The sequence below is a fragment of the Lissotriton vulgaris genome, chromosome 3_2, assembly GCF_964263255.1.
Source record: "Lissotriton vulgaris chromosome 3_2, aLisVul1.2, whole genome shotgun sequence".
NCBI lineage: Eukaryota > Metazoa > Chordata > Amphibia > Caudata > Salamandridae > Lissotriton > Lissotriton vulgaris.
The window spans coordinates 105,634,462-105,654,972 of NC_141690.1; positions in this window are offsets into that span (position 1 = coordinate 105,634,462).

Below are 20,511 nucleotides of genomic sequence, written 5' to 3' on the forward strand. Positions count from 1 at the left end.
AGCTTTCGCTTTGGAAATGAAATACCAATGAGCTGCTTTGGGCAGCTTTGCACGATTTTGCATCACTTTGCGGTAGCATGTGGAATGGTGTGGCTCACTGGTTAGAGGCGGCAGACCCGTAAGCAGAGAACAGCCCGGGACCAGGGTTCAATTCCCGACGCGGCAGGGTCGTGGACCAGGGTCAAAACGGACTCGATAATTCTCGCCTCGTTGCCTACTCTAACCAGGGAACACACTCGGCAACTCTGGGCATTAAGCTTGCCTCATCTTTACAACGGCCCCCCACAGACATCGGGCATGCCTGGTTTCACCTTGGAGATACCCAGAAAGGGACCATATCACAGGGAAAACCATGACGGGTTCCCCAACGGTCTTCAGCGCTGGATACTCCGTTGGAGTCACAGTGCGCTTTACAAGTACACACACACACACACACAATTTGCCTGTGCATCTGTGTGCTTCAATCCACGTAACCAATGATAAAACATCAAAATAAGTTCTCTAATGGCAGAAAAAGGTGAGAAACATAGGGGCATATTACCAACAACTAGCGATAATTATCGCTATGTTGGCTTAACGGGAATATTTCTATCGCCGCCCTTCACCTGTTTTTATCGCTGAGGCATTACTGTGACAATGCTCTTAGCCATGTTATCCACCTCTCATTGGATAACATGGCTAAGAACTGGTCAGGGCAGGCGTTAGCTTTTGGAGATAGTGGCGCTTAGCGCGAATATTTCCAAAACTACGCCTGTGTTGATCATAGGCGATAGCGATTACAGCGACTGTTTTCAGTCGCCGACATTTTGGCATGCCAACTTTGCTTGTCATTAGCGATAATTATCGCTGACATGCAAAGCGGGCCCCAAAATGCCCGCTATCGCCTACAAGCTGTCGCTAACTGGTGTTAGCGACAGCTTGGTAATAGGGCCATAAAATATCGCCGCTTTAGCGGGAAAAAGTCCTGCTAAAGCGGCGATAATGGCCCTTGGTAATATGCCCCACAGTTCCAAACCATTCAGAATTCAGCGGCCAGACTAACCTCATACTTCCACGCCACACCCACATTACACCACACCTCAGGAAATTGTCCCCTCCCACCTCAACAGCGGCATACACTTCCACCAACCCTCCAGACACCTCAGGTTAGCCAAACTCTAACTGGCACACATACCCCACATACACAAATGCAGAGCAGGAGGTCGCGCCTTTTTGTACATCTCCACCGTAGAACGGGACAACCTCCCACAGCACATCAGAGCCTCCTCATCACTTCCTGAAAGACCTGACTTTTCGAATAATCTCTAGGGAGACCACAGCCTACCCACCTACAAAGTGTGTGGATACTCTGATGAGTGATTAGCATGCTATACAAATCTGCATAACATAACCTAGTTATTAAATAGGAAATGTTTCGCGCATCAGTTGGTTACAGAGCCATCAGGACTCTATCATTGTTAATTGCCCACTTTTCCCCCCTACCCTGTGATGTGTAAGATAGGTTGAGCTTAGCAATCACTTCAAATTTTCACGGGCTGATGTATCGCTTATCTCAGATCACAGATGAAACCCAACATAGCATAACCGACTCTGAGGCATCAAGCCCAACTAGAAAAACAACAAGGCATTCATCAGAGAGCAGGCACTAGATCAAGGATGCTACACATGGCTACAAGAGACTGCCAATTCCAACAAATGTCCACAAAAATGCCTTATTGCTAAAGGAAAGGGAGCACCTGAATGGGAAACTGCAATGTTGCCCAGCACCCCAAAAACAGAACATTAGAATTTATGTATGGAAATGTATACCAGTTTGAGTATATTTTACCTTAAACATTGTTATTGCTATTCTTAATAAAAGCTTTTAAACTATAAGGACCTGAGTTACAAATCTCCCACCGGCAAATCTTGATATGTGCACTTGCACTATTATACATTTTGTTTCTCAATGGGGAAATTGTTTCCATACTTTCCCATTACTTTTAGAGTTATTCCATCTCAATTCCTACTCTGTGTGAGGATGAACTCCTGTCTTTTCCAGAAAGCGGAACGCGGAAAAGCAGTAAAAGAATAAGTTGGGAAGACTCAAAATTCATGTGCGAATTTGTATGACTAAAAGAAATCTTACAATAAATGGAAGCATTGTAAGACTCCATTCTTAGCATGTGTTACCTATTTATAGTGCTTCTGCCTCTTCTGCCCTGGAAGTATTGTGTGTCTGACCATAATGTTCTAATGAAGCCCTGCCCGATGCTGGTGCCCCAGTCGTCACTGGCCTGTCCTCTGTTATGTTTCATACAGGTACCCTAATATAGGCTCAGGTAGTAACTAAGGCCCACATGCATCAAGCATTTTTGGAGTCGCAAACGGTGCGATTCCTTAAAATCGGCCGTTTGCGATTCCAAAAATGCTTTTTGGAATGCATCAAGCATTTTTTGAAATCGCAACATTTTTGCGATTTCCCAAAATGCGATTGCTTTTAAGAAATCGCAAATTTGCGATTTCTTAAAAGCAATGCATGAATACATTTGAAATTGCGAATTCGCAATTAGAGGGATACATTTACCGAGTAGTTGAACTACTCGGTAAATTTGCAAAAAGTGTAATTAACACAGAAAACGCATTTTAAAAGCATTCATGTTACGGACACACATGTCCTTAGGACATGTGTGTGTGCAACATGATGCGAAAAATACATTTCAGGGGTGCAGGGGGGGTTCATTTGAACCCCCTCACCACCCTTGAAATGCAATCAGGATTTGCGATTTTGAAATTGCGAATTCGCAATTCCTATTCATTCCTATGGGCCTTTTGGCCCATAGGAATGAATGGGAATTGCGAATTCGCAATTTCAAAATCGCATTTTTTATGCAATTCGGTAGAAATAGCGATTTCTACCGAATTGCATAAATATTTAAAAAATAATCATGCATAGGCTTTTGCGATTTCTAAATTGCGAATCGCTTTTCATCGCAATTTAGAAATTGCAAAAGCCGAGATTGATGCATGTGGGACTATACCTTTCACCTATATTTCCCCAGCCATTACACTACATAACGGTTCTTGGTACTGACCTTTTACCTAGTAACGGTACTGTTAAAATGACATGGGGTTTTCTCTGAAAACTTGCCTCATTTATTATTCATGAGGATTCTTGGAATCTCAGCAGGACTACCATCTCCTGCATAATATCTATGTTTTAGGGTAATTCCTTCCGTCATCCTAGCTCTCTATGACCAGCAAGGTAGCTCCCCTGAGGGTACCACTTTGGGTATATAAACACCGTATCTTGGTTGAGGCAGAGAGAGGAGAAAAAGGACTTCCATGCTGACACACTGACACAAGACGTTGAGGTTTCTGCACGCAGACACTCTAGCTTGCATTGGTCTGACATCCCTCGCGGGGTGTCCATCTCGAGACCAACACAGGATCCCAGTCTCTAACTTCAGGTAATGAGGTTGGCTTCATCCTAGGGGAATTCTTGGCTCTACACCTACATACATGCTAGGTACACATAGCTACTTATAGTTGGGAGTGCATCGTAGGAGTACACATTTATTACTGTCATATATTTTTATCCTTGCCTATATGCATCGTTTTAGCACTGTGGTAGTAATCTACCATCATATTACTCTATTGGTGATTACAATTATTTATATCTGTTTCTGACTTATGGTTGTTTCAGCACACCAACTTTACATTAGAATGATGCTGGCTCAATAAATGCTTATTGACAGAAGTCCCCACCGTCTATTCTGTGTATTCCTCTGAGACGAAGTGAGCACGAGTGACTGAGCAAAAAGTACTGTACTGTTTCCACGATTTGGAGAGATCAGGGTTGTCATGTTCGATAATTGCCAGAAACTATTCTCTCCTTGGTATAAGTGGTACATAGAGGTACTGTGAGCTAGCAGGACTCCTGACTAACCTATCCTGTGGAGGTATCTTGAATCAGTCTGGATACCAATCCCATAGTTTACGTTGTCTAAACGCGCAGATCCGATACAGATTTATAGGAACTACACAACAGTGCCCCTAGATGAAGCTATCTGTCTATAACTTAATGCAAGAGCAACAGTTTGGTACAATCATGTTGTTACAAATACCCACAAACTATTGTATTTGTGCTTGTTCACCTACTTTGGAAGTTAAGTTCGCTTTGGAAGGTTCTCAAACCACTACTGTGATCAAATTTACGAACATGGAAAATTTGAAAAATATGGGAAGTATGACAAGTAATTTACAGAGTTGAAACTACTCTCACAAATTCAGGTATTTTTACAGCTAAGCGACTATCCCTATGAAGCGGTTCTACAGTGGTTCTAATTTATGGTCCACTGTGTAATAGCTCTTACATGAATTCATTCTGCCTCTGGTATGCCTTTACAGCACCAATTGGACTAGATGTCTTCTTGCCCTGATTTGCAAGATTTCCAGGATTCATCACAGACCGCAATCTGGTGATGTTTGTAGTTGTACTAAATACCAGACTGCGTGTGGCAATGGTGTAGCTAGACCTTTTGCCATCCGTGGAGGTCCCTGAGGCGGCCGCCCTGTGGCAGCTCTATCTAAGAGGCAGTGGGAGGTGCTGGGGATTCCTGCGGTGGGAGCACCGAGGAGCAGGGGAAGGAGGCCGCCGCTCCCAAAACTTTACTGCTACTAAATTCCTTTTGTGAATACCGAAAGTCATAAAGGTAAGATTTTGTCTCAAATTACTTTTGTGATTCGAGTCTTAAAGAGGGATAAGGAGAGTTGTAGGGAGGGACATGCAAAAACAAAACACCAATCCGCCTAAGTGTAAGCCCATTACCATTAACAAACTACACTTCTAAAGTTACTATTGCCAAATAGGTCTCAGAATGGTCATAAATGTACTCCAGCCAAGCCTTGTGGAAGTTTAGAATCACACATGGCCACTCACAAGTACTTCAAAACACACCACTATAGAAAACAATGAAGGCAGAGAAAAGAAATAACACCCCATAGCAAAAATGTAAAATAAATAAAACGATTTTGACTTTTAAAATAAATATATATGTTAAAAAATAAATAATCATAGTTGATAATTATGTAATATTACTAAATGTACTAAATGTGAATACATATTATATTTGAAAGAGAATGTAGGTGGAATTTATTTTAGTTTATTCTTTAGGAATGTTATTTTTGAATTAAATAAATGTATTTTAAACAATTATTTATTTAGTACAGTTTAGTGAATTTGGTGTAACATTTTATACAATTAATTGTAGATTAAAAATAAATATATATAAGATTATTTTACATTAATATGTTACAATAAAATATGTGTATTCTTTTTATATTAAAGTTTAATACATGTTATTAACCTTTCTATACTTTGGGAGTTCTCCGCCTCAGTGGCGGAGACCTCTGCTGTCATGACTAAGAAGGGGCAAACTCTTCATAGACTTCCTCCATACTCCACGGTCTACAGCGAGCGCTGCTTGACTGTTGTGGAGGGAGGCTATTTTAATTTTTCTAATTAGCCTATTTTGCACTAATTTCCGGTGAAGGTGGTTGGCGCTCTAGTGCCCCAATCACCTCCATTTAAGTCGGATGACCCCAGCAACGCGCAGCTGATGCACGATCACTCACTAAATGATGACTGCTAACTTTTAATGTTTCTGTGGTAAACTTGTGCTGCACTGCATTTATTTAAACTGCTGCCCACCTTCATAGACTTGCTCCACACTCCCTGGTCCACCGCGAACGCTGCTCGATTGTTGTGGAGGGAGGCTCTTTTAATTTTTCTAATTAGCTTATTTTGCAGTCACTTCCGGTGGAAGGTGGTTGGCGCTCTAGCGCCCCAACCACCTCCATTTAAGTCGGATGACACCAGCAACGCGCGTCTGCGCCCGTCTGTGGCCGGCCGGGGCAAGGGGCCACCCACTATGCCCATTTCACCTCTTACAAAGCAACTGAGCTGAGACTCTTACAAGACAACTGGCCTATTAGCTCCTGCACTGAGGTTCTCTTGCATACTACAGGGATCTTCAACCTCAGGAACACTCTTCCTGAACCCTCTGCCTTACCGTCTGAACAGAGCTCTTTTGACAGCCTTAACCCCTCCCCTGCTGATGACGGAACCGCTCCGTCATCAGCTACAGTTGGGCTGTGCTGATGACGGAGCGGTTCCGTCATGGCCCAGCCGCCGCGCCTGCGCGGTTCTGATTTCACGCCTGCGCGGCAGTTCTAATGAGCGGGGTGGGTCATGACGGAACCGCTCCGTCACCAGCACAGCTCAACCGCGGCTGGTGACGAAGCGGTTCTGTCACCAGCATGCGGCCGCCGCGCGGCCGCCCCGCCCCTTTAGCGCTGCGGCGGAATAGCCGCCGCAGCGAAGGGGTCAAAGATCCTTCTGTACCTAGTACGCCCCTGCCCCAGGTAAACAAGAGCCTGATAACAAGCTACTTGAACACACGTTCGCTGGTTAAACACCAACTAGAAATATTCCAGCTACTTGATTCCAATAAACCAGATATACTTCTTTTGTCGGAAACATGGCTCACTACTGAGTAGGTACCCGATATCCTGGCAGCAGTGCCCACAGGCTACTATATACTTCAGGCTAATAGGCCGCCAGGGAAGCCTGGATGCAGGGTTTCGGCTATCATCCACCACAAGCATAGGTTTACTGCCCTTGAAGTTGCTGGCATACCCTCTGTTGACAGCCTTATTTTAAAATTTGAATTGCCCCAATCCTCTTTTATTTGTGGTCTCTTTTATCGACCCCCTCACCATATGCCTCGATTTTCCCCAATTGCTAGGTGAAATGATCTCCCAATTAATCATTAACAAAGCTAAAGTTATTATCATAGGAGACTTTAACTACTGGCCTACGGATGTTAAAGAGAGCCCCAGCTCCTTAGAATTTACAGATCTCCTATCCGGCCTTTGCCACTCATATTAAGGGTCATATTCTGGACCAAGTCTGGACTTCCAACTTGGGAATAACACAACCCTTAGTCTCCCCATGTCCGTGGTCAGACCATCATATCATTACATTCTTCTTGGATTGTGTCCCCCCCACAAAACATTCACCTACGGACAATCACCTAGCCAGGAATTGGAATCGGGCTAATATCGGCGATTTCTGTACTAAACTAAAAGCTTCTTCCCCTAGTGAACAGGATTCCCATGGTAATCAGGCAATAAGCATCAAGCACTGGCTTGAATCAGCCAGCAATATCGTCGCTCCTTTTAAAAGAATAAATATTAAACACCTCCACGATGCTCAACGTTGGTTCTCCGACGAGCTGAAATCAAAGAAATTAGCACTTAGGCAAGCAGAGCGTAGATAGAGACAAGATTATGCCCCGGAAAAAAAAGCCATCTACAATATTCTGTTAAAAGACTGTAAAAACTCTATTCTTCAGACAAAGACATCATACTTCTTCCTGAAAATTACAAACTGCGCTTCTAAGACGACAGACATATTTTCCATTGTCGATGAACTCTCACAACCAGATAGAGTGACAACTAAACCTGTCTCCTCGTAAACTCTCTTTGACTCTTTACATTCGTACTTCATGGAGAAAATTGCCACCATAAAAAGCAGCATCCCTCCCCCTGTTTGTCTAAAAATCTCTCCCTCTCCATTTAAAAACTCCCAGGTGATGGATCAAATACCTCCGATCTCTAGAGAGGAGTTCCTGGCCCTACTAAAAAAAGTTGGTTCAGGCTCCCCTACAGATTGCTGCCCCCCATTTATCCTACGAGAAGCTTTTTCCATCTGTCCAACCCCCCACTTGCCGTTCTCAATAATTCTCTCTGACAAGGCATTGACCCTGATGTTTTCAAACTTGCTGAAATTGTTCCCATACTGAAGAAACCCAACGCCGACCCCTCAATATTGAGCAACTTCCGCCCTATCTCATTACTTCCCTGCCTCAGTAAGATCTTAGAAGCTCATGTAGCTAACTGCCTCAGCTCTTTTATCGAACATTCACAGTTTCTTGACTCCCAGCAAGCAGGATTTAGACCAGCACTCACTATGGAGCCGGTCATCCTAGCAGTCATGGATGAGCTCAGTAAGGGGGCTGACCAAAACATCACCCAGGCTATGGTACTCCTGGATTTGTCTGCTGTATTTGACACGGTCGATCATGATCTCCTGATCGACAGTGTCAATAATGCTGGCATCCAGGGGTTGGCCCTGAGCTGGATCTCCTCCTTCTTGGACAACCGCTTCCAGGAAGTTTGTCTCGCTAACTTCTCGGCTGGGAAGGTCAGGCTAATATCAGAGTTCCCCAGGGGTCCTCTCTTTCACCCCTTCTTTTTAATTTATACATGTCACCCCTGATCCGGTCTCTTCGCAACAGTAAAGTTGCTGCTTTCAATTATGCAGATGACCTTCAGTTGGTGTTCGGTATTGACTCTTCTACCACCTCAGTCTCCAACTTTCAATCCACCATGAATCTCATCAGTGACTGGATGTATGCTAGCCAACTAAAGCTCAATCCCAACCAGACTGAGCTGATCCTGACCGGAGGCACTTCAAATACTTGGAACTCTAACTTCTGGCCTCCTCTCCTGGGTAATCCTCCCTGCCCAGCTAAATCTGTAAAATGTCTAGGGGTTATAATAAGCAAAGATCTGTCTATGAAACCACAGATTGGCGCGGTAGTATCATCTTGCTTCTTCCATCTATGAAGAGCCTGGAAAATGTGTGGGTTCTTAACCACCGAAGCTTTAACTTTAGTTCTTCTTGCTCTGGTCATCTCCTGCATCGATTATGCCAACTCACTCTATGTTGGCATCCCAGCATATCAGCTTCATCACCTACAACTGGTTCAAAACCCAGCAGCCAGGTTTATTTTTCACCAACTAAGATACCAACACGTCCACCCTTTGATGAAGAGCCTTCACTGGCTCCCGGTGGCCAAATGCTGTGCATTTAAACTGGGATGTACCATCTTTAAAGCCCTGGCCGGTCTTGGACCGACATTTATCTCTTCCTTGATACACCGTTATTCCCCTGTCCGCAAACTCCGTTCCTCCCATTTGAACCTGATCATCATCCCCGGAAGAAGCATGATGGTCTTAGATTCTCCCTCTTGGCCCCTCAATTTTGGAATTCCCTCTCCACGGATTTCAGATCAGTAACCTCTTACACCCAGTTCAGAACTCTTCTTAAAACCCTTCTGTTTTCTCAGGCATATGAGTAAGCTTCTGTCACCGTCCCTATCTTCACAGTTGTTTTGCTCTATTATTCCATCCCTTTAGGCAAGTACTTGTTGTGGTTATCTGTTTGCTTCCTCACCCTACAGCTGCTGGCTTCTGCATTTTGGATTTCACCTTGTTAGGTCGAGCCTGGGCAGCGCAAGCGCAGGAGTATGGCTTTGAAGCCCTGCCTAATCTCCACCCCTATTTTTAATTGGCTTGTGTCATTGTCCTTTGTAAACGCTGGCTTCCGAGTTGTTATTAGGCTTGTTAGTCCCTCCTTGGTACCGCCTTGTCTGCTCTTTTTATCTCCCATAACGACTGGACCTTTTACTGGTGTTGTTACATGGTCTGCTATATAAGTTTGTTAAGCGCTATTTTCTTTATTGCTCTTCCCCTATTCCAGCCATGATGACATCGCAGCACACGCCCGCTTTTATTTTAATAGAAATGTTTTTATTCAAATTACAGCGCGGTCCGCTTTGACTTTAGCGGCAGCGCTAGTTAATTATTTAATATATGAGGCGCGGTCCGCTTTCACCTTAGTGGCCGCTCCTATTTAATTATTTGATTACCAGCGTGGCCATTTTCACTTTTGAGGCCACGCTACAGAAGCTTTTGAAATCAATTATTTTGTTTATCACTTTAGGTAAAAGCACCATACCGGCTTTCACTTTAATGCTGGCTGCACCCCTTTCTCTAGACTCTGCTCACTGTAACCAAAATATGTGAGCACCGTGGAAAAGTGGAGAAGTGTGGCTCAATGGTTAGAGCGGCAGACCCTGATGTAGAGGTCTATCCCGGGACCAGGGTTCAATTCCCCGCCCCGGCGGGTCTTGGGCTCAAACTTCCACGGACCTGATAATTCTCGCCTCGGTGCCTATTCCAATCATGGAGTCCCACTCTGGGCAATAGCTTGCTTAATCTCCACAACGGCCCCCACAACGCTAAGGATGCCTGGCCTCCACCTTGGGGGTGCCCAGGAGTGGACTCCTCACAGGGAAAGCCAGGATGGGTTTCACAGCGGTATTCGTACAAGTGTCTTGAGACCCTTGCGGGTGAGTAGTGCGCTATACAAATATCAATTTACAGCGTCTAAACAAAGGGGCGCGGCCAATATTAAAGTGCTCTCGCATTTGCAAGAGTTTGAGCTCTTGTTTTAATTTTGCTCAGAGTGTCTCCTTTCAGTAATATTTCCTTTTACACTACTGCCCGTTACAAGCGTTAAACCTGCACAGGGCACCCTAGGCATTTTAAGAAGATTAAATAGCGGGTGGCATTTTGTGGTCTCTTTGGCTTTTAATCCATTCTAGATTCTTCATTAAGATGTTACAACGTTAGGAATTCATGCTACAGTTACACAAAACTGCTGAGTCCTCACACTGTGTCATGGGGATATCCTTTCCAGACTTGATCTTTAGTAAATTTAACAATATTATGTTTGAATATAGCACTGGCGACGCCCTTCTTGACTCGCAGCACAGTAAATAATGACTGGCTAAAAAAAACCAAAAAAACACAGGGCTCGACATGCGGCGCGGCAGGGGTGTGATACGAGCACGAAGGGTGTGGTTGAATCTGAGTGGCCTAAACTAAGGAGTGTGGCTTAGAAAATTGTGAAAGGCCATTGATAGTGCTTCATTGTAATCCGCATCTGGGTGCTTGTGCAATTCAGCGCCAAGACACCTCCGGGTATTTGCACGCTTTATAAATCCTGTTAACATAACATAACATAACAGTGTTATTTTCAAGGTGGGTGAAGGGGGATTTTGGGCAGAAAAAGGCTCGTTCCCACGCCTCTCAGCATAGATTGAGGAAGGAGAGCATCATGTGCAATCTCTGGCAGGTTCTTTTGTCTGCCTAAGGCGCTGTTAAACTATGCAATGGATGCAGTGTCCAGAACTCCCCCAGGGTACACGTCACAACACTCGAGCACCCTCTAAATCACACCCATCTTTTATAACACACCCCACCCCTGTCACGCCAGGCACTGTACAGTATCTCCCGTCGGTTGATAGTGTGAAATGTATATTTCTGAAGCAAATATGCCTTTTGTCTAAAATTGCACCTCGCAGTTCTCACTTTGTATGTTTGTTTCCGGCGTAATTGTGTTTATTTTAGGACCACTACCATGTGAGTAGAACCTTTCAAAATTGAGGTACAGTTAAAAATGGAATTAGAATTTTTTTTCAGAGGTGTGCGTTGACTGGAATTGAAGTGTTTCCTTTTTGTTTACCATTCATATATAGATTGTGGGTAAAACATTTCACAGTGGGAGTCGCATCAGATCAGAGATCTTCGCAGCCAAATCCTTCTGCCCACTCCTCCTTTCAGGTCCAGACTCTGCATACTGAATGATTAGTCACTATTGCAGCATGTTCTGTTGTGTGCCAATCAGCCGTCAGCACATCTTATTGCACTTCATGTATTTATTTCTTAAGATCCCTTTATTCATGGTACACCGCAAAATCAGTATTATGAATATTTTAAAGAAGGATGTGAACTAACAGCAAGAGCTGCTGACTTTGGAGATGGGGAGCCAGGTTTGAGGCTTGGCGACGGCTCAACATCCTGTGATTCTGGACAAATCAATTAATATCTCCGTGCCTACCACACGCATGCAAGTATTTGAAATGCAATCGGTCTTGCATTTTTGAAACTTTGACCTATTGGTATTGTAAATGACTATGCCTTTTATCATTGCAGGTTTCAAACACATAAATAAAAAGCATTGTCATTTACAATGCCAATAGCTCAAAATCTCGAAATTGCAAGACCTATTGCATTGCAAATGCTTGTTTTTGGGAATGTCTCCTGGACTTTCCTCACTGATCACCACAGCACCACTGGCGGAAGTTGAGATAAAAGCGATTCCAACTATGATTTATTATGAGTTTTGCTAAAACACATCTTTCCCATCAAGGCGCCTTGATGCCTTCGGGTTTTAGTTGCGCATTATAAGTTACTTTTCATTCATTCATTCATTCATCAATGCACTATTACTCTGGATTGAAGATGTGATCCTACCAGTGTGCACTGTCAACTTTGATAGCATAGCATTCTGCACACGAGACAAACACCTGATGAACAAGCAGTACGCAGAATCAGGTCTATTCTTATATCATCCTAGGATGAGACTTCACTATATCTATGTTCCTCTCTATACCCTATTCTTTCCCTAACTGTCCACAGTGTTTGATCGTTTATGAACAATATTTATGACGGCAAAGGAAAAGGTCAAGTTTTCATTGGATTCAAACTCATCTGGTCCTTAACATTCACCTACATGGGAAATGTTATGAGTAGTAACTTTACCCTGGCAATTCCTGTTCTAGAAGGCTCTACTAGGGGTAATAAAATGTAAGGATGTACATAAGGAGTAATTTTACGCTGAGAAATGGTTAATTTAAAAAAGTGCAAAGTTACTACAAGGTGCAGTTGTAGATCTACACATGTAAATGTGTCTTTGGGAATTGGCACCAGGGAGTATTGTGGGGCATAGTGTAACAATGTGCTTATATTGCTTTCATTCAAGTATGTATATATTAGTGTTGTTCCTTTAAGTGACCTATGCTCACTCATGTTATTGTTTGAGTAACTCCTCAGTGATAGAACACTGGAGGGGTCTTGGGAGTCAGTTGCATCTGACTACTGAGACTAGATGGATGGGATCTTTATTCTCTGCAATAAACTTATCTTCTTTCACTATGAACTGCTCCTGTGCGTAAATTAACCTTTGATTTTACACATAGATTTGAGTGTTTTTAATTTAATAAAGTGCTTAGTTGTTTGGGGTAAATTCCCTCATTTTCTCAAGATTTTTTTTTTCTCTTCAAGTCAATAATGGGCATTTACAGAAGTATAACTAAAAATTATCACCTGCAATGAATATGGGACATTTTCACATTTACAAAAGTAAATCTTCATTTGGGGAATCTGCTCTGTTCATTTTTTTGTATTTCCCACTGAAGCTAAATTTCTGTAAGAAACACAATTGACAAATTGTACATATATTTCGCCAGGAAATGTTGCCACTAGAGCATCAAGTGTCCACTTAACACACGTTCTTTCTATTGGGGCAACTACTTTAATATTTGTAAGTACTTCCCTTTGAAGTTCAATTTTCATCTATTCCAGAATGGTAAATGGTATACCGTTTTTCAAGGAGACAGCACATGCCAGCAGCAGCCATCCAGCAGCCATGGGGAAATGGTGGGAACAACAGGGTATATCCTCTAGATAATTTAGTGCATTTGCATCTTCTTCATTTACTAAAGTGAAAAAGTAAGACACAAGAGAAATACGCATCTAGAACATTTGGTGCCAATGGCAATTCTAGAGTGCATAAAAGACCATACTGTTTGTTCTCTCTTCAGAGCAGGATTGAATAGAAGGAACACTTGTTTTTGCCTTACACATCCACAAGTGATTTGATTGGGAATATTCAAGTCAACCCAAGCTATTTAATGAAATGCCTTTTTACAGATTGCATGCACATTTACGTAAGCATAGCCTCACTACGGTATCTGCTATATTTATATTTGTAAGTGCTTCCACTTGAGGTTTACTTTTTAAGTAGACTCCACATTACAGCAACAGCCAAAGCAAAATGGAGAGTAAAAGAGGGTGGAGATTCTGGGTGAATTGGCACCTTTACACTTTCTTCATTGCATAAAGAGAAATAGAAGAAAAAACTGAAGTAGCTTCTTGGATATTTAGTGGATCTAAATCTTATGCCATGTGTTCTCTCTTCAGGGACAGAGATGAGAAGAGAGGACACACTCATCTTCATACTGGAAACCACAAATTATTTGATTGGGGTAAGTTGCCAACTCTACATCATTAACTGAATGTCTTTTTTTCAGATCATAGAGCCATTTACAGGAGTAGATCGAAATCACTGGCGTGGCACCTGCTATAACCTTCTTTGTAAGTTATTCCGACTGTGTTTTAATTTCTGTGATATATGTGTCAGAGTCAGAATGGTGAATTCTTCGAAAAGATTCCACATGTTAGCAGCTCGAGAGAAATGTCAGTAAAAGAGGAGGGGAAAAATTCAGTCAAGGCCATATAATATTATGTTGAAATAAATAGTCTGTTTTTTGTTGATGTAATGGTACAATGGTATAATATAATTTTTGCAATGAATCTACGTATTTGCTTTGGCGAGCTGTAATTTTCGAATGTGCTCATTTAATGTAAGTGGTCTCAATAATGTGCAAAAGAGCAAGCGTGTGATGCATGAAATTCGTTTAATACAACCGGACATAATATGTATTCAAGAGACGCACATACCGTGGGCAAAAAGACAAGTATTGAACGATCTTGGGTTTATAGTGTTGGCTGCCTCACAACAATCTACTATGAATCGAGGGGTGGCTATTTTGGGACGACGATCTGTAATTGCAACGGGGAAAATTCAAGTAGACAGCTTAGGACGCTGGGCAATTGCGGAATGTGTTATCAGCAATGTTGTTACTACGATCTGTGCAGTATATGGATCCAATATGGATGACACCGCAGTGATAGAATATCTAAATGTAGAATTAGCCCTTTGGAGCACGCCATTATTTTTACTGGGGGATTTCAATATTCATGGGGAATTGAATACTTGGAATCCAAAATTTACTAGATATCAAGGCAGGAACCCCAAGGTATTTAAGGCATTATGCCAACTCTTACATCAACATGGGTTGATTGATGGGTGGCCTGTGGCGCATTTGAAGGATCTTGGCTTTACTTTTTTTTCTTCGCCGCACAAGAAATTTGTGCGAATAGACTATATTTTTATACCCAGACATATGGCACAAGGATCTTGCATGTTAGTTAAACCACGCATCACATCAGATCACGCTCCAATCGTTATAGATATACCTATATCTAACACCCAACGAACACAAAGATCCTTTACTTTTAATAGGAAACTCTTATTAGATGAAATATATGCGAAACAAGTAATAGATTGGGCTCAGCAATTTTTCGACCTTAATAGAGGCTCTACATCTTATGCAATGGTATGGGATTGTTTCAAGGCAGGATTACGAGGCGAAACCTGTAGTTATAGTTGGAGTATACAACAGAAAAGAAAAAATATAATGACACAATTAATACAAGATCTAATTAATGCAGAACATGATTTAATGTGTGATATTAGACTACATCGAGATAGCGAAACTTCACAAAACGAAGTTGCGAAGCATAAAGCTAAGATAAATGGGGTCTGGAGTCAGGATATAGCACAACAATATAAGACCTTTCGTGCAGAAAGATATGAATATGGGGAAAATGTGGGTAGATGTCTAGCTCAGAGAATGCGTGGGAGACAGACTATACAGCGTATAAATTCTATAGAAAATAATCAGGGAACTCTAATCAAGTCACCAGAGGGGATTCTGCAGGTTTTTTATGAGTATTATACAAATCTTTATACCCAAGAAGATTTTTCATCTGATCTACTTGACCAATATATAGATAAATTGGAACTGTCCCAACTAGATCTGGCACAACAGGAACAATTAGAGCTCCCAATTACAATTGAAGAACTTGAGACCTCCCTGAAAGAACTGGCCCTGGTGAAGGCTTGTGGCCCTGATAAACTCCCGCTAGAAATTTATCAAATGCTATTCCCCATAATCAAGAGTGATATGCTCGCAACGTTTTTAGAAGCCCAAAATGGTTGTCCGCCACCATCATGGGAAGATGCTAGCATTGTTATATTTCGTAAAAAAGATAAACCTCCGCATCTACCCGGGTCATATCGTCCCATTTCACTTATAAATGCTGATGCAAAATTATATTCTAAAATTCTTGCCAACCGACTGAGCCAAACTGTTCCAACTTTAGTTTCTGAACAACAACATGGCTTTCTTCCAGATCGTGGCACGATCAATCATATACACCGGGTTATTGCAACATTAGATTATGCTACAGCAAATCATATGGACGTTGGCTTGGTGTTTCTAGACGCAGAGAAAGCGTTCGATCGCGTTTCATGGGCATTTTTGTGGGCGATTTTGGGGAAAATGGGACTTGGATTACGATTTATATCTGCTTTACAAATTATGTATAGACACCCGAGGGCTAAGATTTGTATCTCAGGACAAGAGTCAATGGCAGTCAATATCACGCGAGGCACACGGCAGGGGTGCCCCTGCTCACCTCTTCTATTTGCTATGTATATAGAACCATTGCTAAAGGCATTAATGTCATCCCAATATATACAACCCATGGTTTTGCCGGGAGGTGATATACGGGTGTTAGCTTACACTGACGATATCGCAGTAATAACATCTGACCCGGAATCTGCATTAATTGAAATAGAAAATCTGACTCTTGAATTCGGCAATGTGGCTGGGTATAAACTAAACATTCAAAAAACACAGGTTATATGCTCAGCAGGATTATGTACTAATGATAGCAGGGTTACTCTGGAGGCCAAATAACTAGGCATTAAAATTAGATTGTTACCTCAACAGTTAGTTATGGCAAACTGGTCAGATATACTAGTATCAGTTAAAAGTCAACTAGAGAAAATTGAATGTTTACATTTATCATTGGGTGGGAGACGTAATGTCTTAAAAATGACTATTTTACCGAAAGTTTTATATTATTTTCGAGCAATACCACTGGAGATATCCACATTACAATTGAGGAAATTGCAATCTATAACTGATCGATTTTTATGGAGTGGGAAATCTTCGCGGAGAGCATCTAAATATATGACACTACCAATCTTAAGTGGGGGTTGGGGAGTTCCGAATTTTGCATTATATTATTTGGCATGTTTTATGCAAAATATTAAATATTTTTCAATAGGTGGAACTCCACCTACATTTGAAAGCCCATATATTTTTTCTCTTCTACTAGGCCCACAATCTCGGCAAATGCTACTTCGCTTTTTAGAACCTAGTTATTATAAAAGAACCAGATTTAAAGTTATAATATCCGCCTTTAAAGGATGGCGATCTATACGGAAGCTTATATCATTGGGACGTATTAATTTTTATACTCTTTGTAATTCTATAGAAGTGCTTTCGGTAATATTCAGGGATCACATTATGGGTATATGGCGGGAAAAAGGTATAACACTATTGGTGACATGGTTAAAAATGGTACAATTGCTTCATTCCAGAAGTTAAAAGATGAATATAGCCTCTCTCAACATGACTTCTTTAAGTATTTGCAAATACGGAATTTTATTTATACACATCCAAATATTGTACCACTCTGTCATAATGAATTTATGGAAATACTTAAAAAACCAACACGCATAGGGATTATATACAACTATCTGTTAAATTTACAGCAGGATGATATGGAACAGCAGGTATCAAAATGGTGTACTAGACTAGGCACATCTGTAGTACCCTTTCAAGAATCAATATGTATGGCCGATAAAATTATGTTATCCGCCAATCTATATTCACAGCATTATAAAACTTTATTTAATCTTTATCATACACCACTTAAAATGCTAAAATGGAGTAATGCAAATAACGGGAAATGCTATAGATGTCAATGTGACTTGGCAGATATTATACATATATTTTCAGACTGCCTTATATTAAAACCGTTTTTTGTATCCATAGAATTTTTTTTAGCACACATTACAAAATGCGATGTAAAAATCTCTAGAGAGATGATTATTTTTGGCTTATCAAATGATAATGAATTGTTTCTAGGTTATCAAGTAAATAGATATATTATATTCATGGCTATGGCTGTAGCTCGCCTTTGTATATCATCAATGTGGTTAAAGCCTGAAGCACCTACATATGAAATGTGGCGAGCAAAGTTTTATAATATTTTTCATTTAGAATTTAATTTATATTGCATTAAATCAATTACGAAAAAGCGTAGGGGGTACAAAATATGGCAGACTCTGATAGATTATTTGGATCACTAGTTACTACTATTCCTGCCATCAAATAAGACAAGCTGCTGTTTAGACTGTATTTATTTAATGCTAAAATCATTTCTATTGCTTTTATGCTTATTCATGTTGAATATGTAAATCACAAAGTTGAAATGTTGACATGTTTATTTTTTCTATATATGGCTTTGAACTGAATCAATAAAAGAAAAAAAAAAAAAGAGGAGTCTCTGGATAATTTAGTGCCTCAGCATTTTCTGCAATGATTACAGAGAAACAGCAGAAAGAGAGGGAAGAGCTACACAAAGAGTCATCCCTGCTATTGAGAGCTGAGAGCTTAAAATAGAATACCACCTGTTCTCTCTTCAGAGCAAGAGCAGAAAGGAGAAGACACTCTTTTCTCAGTTTTGCGCATCCCATCCTCAAGAGATCTGATTGGGATCAAGTAAGTCTTCTAACGTTCATGCATGTATTGTATTGGCATTTATAGAAGTGAAACTTTGATGTGCATTTTCCAAGTGTTTACTGTAGGAAAGCCCTAATTTCATTAAAGACATAAAGGCATGTATTCTGCATTGCTTTCTTGGTGTTTATTTCCATTGCAGCCGTATAGAGCAACTATAAACACATATAATAGTTAAATGGCTACAATAGCCAACATCATACTAGGAAGAACATCTAATGTCAAGTCCACAGGAGTCCCACTAGTCCACTCTAAGTAGTCATATCGGAGCTAATCCTTCCTCTTTCTTGATGCTTTCTTGTTAAACTATTCTGTGAAGAAACTGTAATGTGATGAAGAAGAAGCAGATGATATTCTATATTCATGGATATTCTGTATTTGGACACAAATGAAATTATTTGGCCAGGTCATCACCTGCTGCCTTTTAAGATTCTTGATATGTCTACTGAAAAAAATATAAAGCTCTCCTCTACAGTAACAATAACCACCAGGCCATGGTCCACAATCCTCCCTGATGCCAAAATGCAAATGAATGGGGGCTTTCAGCCTAATCCCATAACTCAAATGGATCTACTAAACAACTGCAAAGAATTTATAATCATATTGATGAGATTCTAAATGAGGTAGCCTTGTTGCAAATTCACAAACGAAGTCTAAAACACACAAGCTGTAAAAAGCTGAAAATGTCCTATGAGTATTCACCATGTGCATAAAAGTAGAATTCCCTTTCAACAGAAAGGAACCCCACTTTGCAAGTTCTGAACAGAAAGGAGAGTCCTTGAAAAAAATGTCTAAACAGACCAACACCTGTTTACATCATTACCAAAGCATACAGAAGTTGTAATATATTGGGCAAAAATTATGACTACATTTATAGTTTGTTAGGTGGGTTACTCTGTCACAAATATGATATCCCTCTCACATTGCTATAAGAGTTAGCTAATATATTCCACTTTTAATAAGGCAGACAGAATATCCTTGACATTTGTGAAGGAGCAACTGGTATTCCAAAACCGAAATCAGGCCCTTCATAATGCTGCTTTGTGTGGCCTTTATTGAGTATAGAATGGTAAAAGCTGTTATGTTTGGTCCTCTTTAATATATGTAAGTGCTGTAATTCACCTCTGTACTCTGTACATGATGTAGTCATGAGGATGCTTCAGCTTCTTCTGGGTCTAGCGAGGGAGGCATTAGCCAGACTCTGGGAGCGCAACAGGGGAGACACTGGGGCTCAAAATGTGGAGTCATTGACACCAAGGACCCAGTCGCACTGAAGATGACAGGCTGGCTAGGAGGCCAATGCATCATCAGGCTATGGCCTCCGACTCGGCCCATGCCCTGCTGGAAGCGAATGAACAATCCGAGGATGTTCTATCTGTTCCTGTGTTCACTGCCACCACAACTACCATCCGCATCCGCACTCCAGTACATCTGGAAATACTGGTCTCAGAGGATGCTATTGAAGTTCTGAAGAGCCAGTCTGTAGGTATTGTTGCATTCCGTCCAGGAGGTCACTCAGCCTTAACACAAGCCACTGACATGCTCGATGGCATGCACTCTGTCCTGCCTACCTTGCAGAGAGGTTTACTGTCTACTGGTGCCTCCTCTGACACCAGTCCCCATTTACATGGTCACCATTCCCCCCTACCTATACCCAAAGCTGTGACCCCACTCCACAACCTGATACAATTCCAATCCCTGGCCCAGTTCCACATCCCACCCCAATGTATCCTTCTGACACCATCCTTACACCTCCTTCTAGGACTCCAATTGTCTCAACCACACCCACCACCATAAAACTTCCCATAACCCCCAACACTCCCCTACCCCTAAGCACTCCCATGGGTGCCCTCAACATACCCTCAAACCTCACATTCCCATTGCACTCCTTCCCCCAAACCACCGAAAACCCCTAGCCCTGCTCACCGAAGAACACCCTAAAAATCCCACCTTATCCGAAGAAGTAGATACTCAGATTGACATCATCTCCAGG